Source organism: Lactuca sativa, chromosome 3, assembly GCF_002870075.4.
Source record: "Lactuca sativa cultivar Salinas chromosome 3, Lsat_Salinas_v11, whole genome shotgun sequence".
In the NCBI taxonomy this organism is placed as follows: Eukaryota; Viridiplantae; Streptophyta; class Magnoliopsida; order Asterales; family Asteraceae; genus Lactuca; species Lactuca sativa.
This window is the reverse complement of record NC_056625.2, coordinates 31,833,019-31,838,382: the sequence shown is the minus strand read 5'-3', so window position 1 is coordinate 31,838,382 and position 5,364 is coordinate 31,833,019. Positions and strand designations below refer to the sequence as shown.

At 40.7% G+C, this 5,364-nt stretch overlaps 2 pseudogenes; one reads left to right on the top strand and one right to left on the bottom strand.

Moving 5' to 3' along the window:
- Window positions 1-620: 620 nt before the first annotated feature.
- On the bottom strand, window positions 621-738 carry LOC111917320 (5S ribosomal RNA; annotated as a pseudogene).
- A 770-nt stretch (window positions 739-1,508) lies between these two features.
- LOC111917326 (5S ribosomal RNA) lies at window positions 1,509-1,626 on the top strand (annotated as a pseudogene).
- Window positions 1,627-5,364: the final 3,738 nt, after the last annotated feature.

Genomic DNA, 5,364 nt, shown 5'->3' with positions numbered 1-5,364 from the left:
CTAAGGGCCCAATATCATACAACCATCTAGGCCCAAACTATGGCCCAATTTTCCAAATTGGGCCCAATCCTTCATATAGGCCTTACTCTAAAGCCCAACTAATTATTCTAGTCCCTTAGCTTGTTCTTGGATGGCCCAAGACAAAGCCCAAGTGAAATTAGGGTTTCACATAAAATGATAACTAGGGTTAAGTGTTTCTTACTTAACCCATTAAGGACTTAATCCATTAAGTCCTTTACTCTACTGGATAAGTGATATGGAGTGATTTGGGCTTCATACATAATTCCATTCCCAATAGCCCAAACGTGGCTCAAATAAGTCCAAGGCCCAATTACCCACAATTAGGGTTTCCACTCAAACATGGCCCAATAGGCCCAAAACCAATCTCTAAGCCCATTAGGTTTTGCTAGTGGGGCACCACCCACTACCACCTCGGGTAGTGGTGGTTGATGGCGGCTCACGGCGGCGGCCACCACCTTACGGTGGTGGTTATTATTATTTTTATTATTAACCAAAGCTAATTACAATTACAATGTTTAATCCAAACATAAACACGCACACTAACACCCACTAACTGTAACATCCCCCTCCGGCACGTATCACAATATTGTCCGCTTTGGGCCACTCGGCACGAGGACTTCCCAGGGGGTCACCCATCCTGGTACTACTCCCGCCCGAGCACGCTTAACTGCAGAGTTCTTATGGGATCTGCTGCCCGCACGGATTTAAAACGCGTTGTTATAGGGAAGGTATCCACACCCCTTATAAGGAATGCTTAGTTCTCCTTCACAGCCGATGTGGGATCAGATCTAACCCACTTTCACCCTCCATTATAGGGTTCGACGTCCCCGTCGAACACATCGACCCGTGCCCTAGCTCTGATACCATTTGTAACATCCCCCTCTGGCACGTATCACAATATTGTCCGCTTTGGGCCACTCGGCACGAGGACTTCCCAGGGGATCACCCATCCTGGTACTACTCCCGCCCGAGCACGCTTAACTGCAGAGTTCTTATGGGATCTGTTGCCCTCACGGATTTAAAACGCGTTGTTACAAGGAAGTTATCCACACCCCTTTATAAGGAAATGTTTCGTTCTCCTTCCAAGCCGATGTGGGTTAGATCTGATCCCACATCGGCTGTGAAGGAGAACTAAGCATTCCTTATAAGGGGTGTGGATACCTTCCCTATAACAACGCATTTTAAATCCGTGAGGGCAGCAGATCCCATAAGAACTCTGCAGTTAAGCGTGCTCGGGCAGGAGTAGTACCAGGATGGGTGACCCCCTGGGAAGTCCTCGTGCCGAGTGGCCCAAAGCGGACAATATTGTGATACGTGCCAGAGGGGGATGTTACAAATGGTATCAGAGCCAGAGCATGGGTCGATGTGTTCGACGGGGACGTCGAACCCTATAATGGGGGTGAAAGTGGGTTAGATCTGATCCCACATCGGCTTGGAAGGAGAACGAAACATTTCCTTATAAAGGGGTGTGGATACCTTCCTTGTAACAACGCGTTTTAAATCCGTGAGGGCAGCAGATCCCATAAGAACTCTGCAGTTAAGCGTGCTCGGGCGGGAGTAGTACCAGGATGGGTGACCCCCTGGGAAGTCCTCGTGCCGAGTGGCCCAAAGCGGACAATATTGTGATACGTGCCAGAGGGGGATGTTACAGGCCGGACTCAACCAAGCAGGTGACGGCGAGCACTTCTTCATCAATGGCGGCTGAAGGAAAATCGCATGGTGATGGCGGCTGGAGTAAAGAAATGGTCTCTTAGGTTTAGTGTGACATCCCCATTTTCACGGCTAAAAAAAACCGATTTTTTTTATGCTTTGTAAAAATCAGAGTACCTATTTTAATAAAAATGTTGCGGAATTTGTTACCAGTGAAACATGATAAATACGTTATCAAAGCATTTCCGAAGAAAAATATTTTTATTCCTTTTAAAACATTTGGGATGTCATCGTCAATACAGTAACATAAGCATAAACAGAACTTACATTCATTATCACTAGTGATTTATATCTCCTTAATCTCTCAGTGTAATGTGACTTCATAACAACACCTGTGATATAAATAAACTAAGTGGGTCAGGTTGGGAAACCTGGTGAGTACATAGGGTTTTCAACCCACAATAATATAATTATTATGTTTATATAATTAAGCAATCAACCCAATTAGTCACCCCTATTATCTTCTTTATTCTTAAGCATCTACCCTAAGAATCAGCTATTTCTCGTTCACTCATTCCTAAGGATCATCCTAAGGAATCGGCACAAAGTCTATCGTTTCCACGGTTTACACAACGGGCACTAAGTCTGCATAGTCGTCAGGGTTTAGGCATCAAGTCTGCATAATCACCAAGGTTTAGGTTTCAAGTCTGCATGATCACCAGGGTTTAGGCATCAAGTCTGCATGATCACCAGGGTTTAGGCATCAAGTCTGCATGATCACCTAGGTTTAGAATACACCGGGTGAACACATCGTTCACAACACCTACAGGTTGCGAGCCTGCCAGTGTTCCACTGGACTGTCTAGAATAGTCTGTGGTTGTCATCCATACTCTGCTGAATGACGGGGCCATCTTTTGGGAAAAGGTTTCTCACATCGTCCACCTTTCACCCTCACCTCGTGGTCTATAACACCTCTCAACTCATCATCCAAATCATATTCCATCTATTAAATCTACCCATGTTTTACCCCCAAAATTATCGTAGATATAAAATACATATACAGTTTAAATCATTTAAAACATGTATAAAATCGTTCATCCAGCATAGACAACAAGTATTCAGATAATATGCACACATAACACGTAATTTATATAAAATACTTCATATCTATGTGTAAGATGATAGTAACTATGCACTCACCTGGTAAGGTGGTGAATCGGCACTCGGACAACACTTCGTTACTTCTTAAAACAATTTCCCTCGACAAAACAGCGGGTTTTTATTTAAAAAAACGGGCTTCGCTGGAGCAGCGTTTCCGAGCCGAAAGCTTTTCTTCTCGGAGCCGTTGGGCACTCCAGGGCTTCTTCTCATGCTAGGGAGGTTCCCTAGACTTGGGAGAGGTTTAAGGAGGCTAGAGATAAGTTATAGAGAGAAAGAAAGGTTATGGTGTGAAGAAATTATGAAGCATTCATCCTTTATTTATAGGGATTTTATCGTAGAGTAGCCCCTAAGCTTCGTCCGTATCTTTCGCGTACGAGCTCCATTTTCTACATTCTTTATATCCATGCATTGGTACTTACGAGTACTACAACTTTTATTTAGACCTCGTCGGCTAATTCTTATTCTATCTCTGATTTGCAAAATTGTATCGAATTTATCGCGCTCGAAGAGTAAGGACTAAGTTTCATCCATATCTTTCGCATACGAGCTCTATTATCGACGTTCTTTATATCCACGTGTTGGTATTTACGATTACTACAACTTTCATTTAGATTCCGTCGGCTAATTCTCACTCTATCTCAGATTTACAAAACTGTATCGAATTCGCCGCGCTCGAAGAGTAGGGACTAAGCTTCGTCCATATCTTTCACATACAAGCTCCGTTTTCGACTGTCTTTTTATCGTTTAACTCCTATTAACAATATCTTCATTTCTCGTTTAGATTATCTTGGCTAAAAATCGACCGATCTAAAATTCAGATTTCGGGTTGTGCACTGCTATGTTAAATCTTTGAAAAATCATGACTTCCTCATACGAAGTCAGATTTGGACGTTCTTTTTATGCACACTCTCGGTTTAACATATACTACGACTTTGGTTTAGATCGCTAAGGCTAAAAAGTATTTTATCGTAAATTCACTTTTTACGATTCCCGATGTCTTGTCGGTTTAACCGTAAAACTTCGACGGGTCATAACTTCTTCGTTATAACTCAGATTTCGGCGTTCTTTATATCTACGGAACCCTTGTAACATATACTACCACTTGGAAAAGATTAATCCTTCTAAATAATCTTCCATCAAAAACACATTTTTGATGCTTATTGTCTCTAAATTGACTAGCTCGGATCTGTGGGCGTTACATTTAGGGTTGAAGGAAGTGACGTGGGGAAGGGATACGAGTATATCCCGTATCTTATTTTAAACATATGATCGGATTATTCAACTTCAGCCCCTCCACCCTAATTTGTTTTCAATCTAAGTCCAAAACATACCAAATAGACCCTGCCCATAGAAATCTTTACAGATTGCATCCAAAACTTACCTTTTAAACCCTGAACCCATAAATTTCTTTCATAACAGATCCATAAATCACCAATAAACCCTTAAGCCTTCAAATCTTTTCAATTTAAGTCCCGAACGTACACTTTTAACCCTCGACTTTCAAAATTCTTCACAACTTAGTCTGGGACTTACATTTATTAATTTATTTAAATAAACGGAGCGTTACATTTGGTCCAAAACTGGCGATGGTTACATAATTTATTCATATTTTAAACTAAATTAAAATGTATTTGGTCCAAAACTGGAGATTGTTACATTTGGTCCATTCATCTTCTCTCCATTTCCCTTTCACATTATAACAACATAAATGATCTAATGTGAGTTGCACATGGGGACCTTACTAGTGGCGGACCTAGAAAAAAAATTCAGAAATTGATCAAAATATATTTCGCGTTATATATAATAAGATTTTTCCACGGAGAATGTAAAACGAACTATAAAAAAATACATAGATAAATGAAAAAAAAAATTAGTTTATCCAATTTTTTGTAAAAGGACTTTTTACAAAAGTTGTTTTTTAAAAGACAAAACTTCAAAAATGGTCCCCGTGGTTTCCGAAAATCTGAAGTTTAGCCTCTAATCTTTAAAAACCTCATAGATGGTCCCTGTGGTTTCAAAACTTTTAACAAATGGTCATTTTTGTTAACTCCGTTAGCTTTTGACCGTTAAATGAATGATATTTCTGTCATTTCACTGCCACAGGACCATTTATGAAGATTTATCTTATTTTAAGAAAAACTAATTATTTAATATTAAAGGGTCCTCTCTCTCCAAGTGGGTTTAGATCTTGGGTTCATCTTCTCTCTCTTGAACAAACACACATACTAATTGTTGTTAAAAACCGTGATCGGAGAACAAAACACAAGTGGGTTTGGAACAAATTCACGGTAATTGTCTTGTAGTAGCTGTAAAGCTTGCTTGGTGGCTAGTCAGAGCTCCTTCTTCCCCGGCGTCGGCGAGTTCTTCAGATCATTGACCTGAAAAATAGTATTTAAGCCTTCGGGACTAAAATCCAGCTTTATTATACTCCTCTCAAGAAACTAAATCCTCCATTTCAGAAACCTTGTTCTCTTTTCTTCATCAGAGAAGGTTTTCTGATAAAGTTATTTGTTCCGAAACCTGCTATAGGCA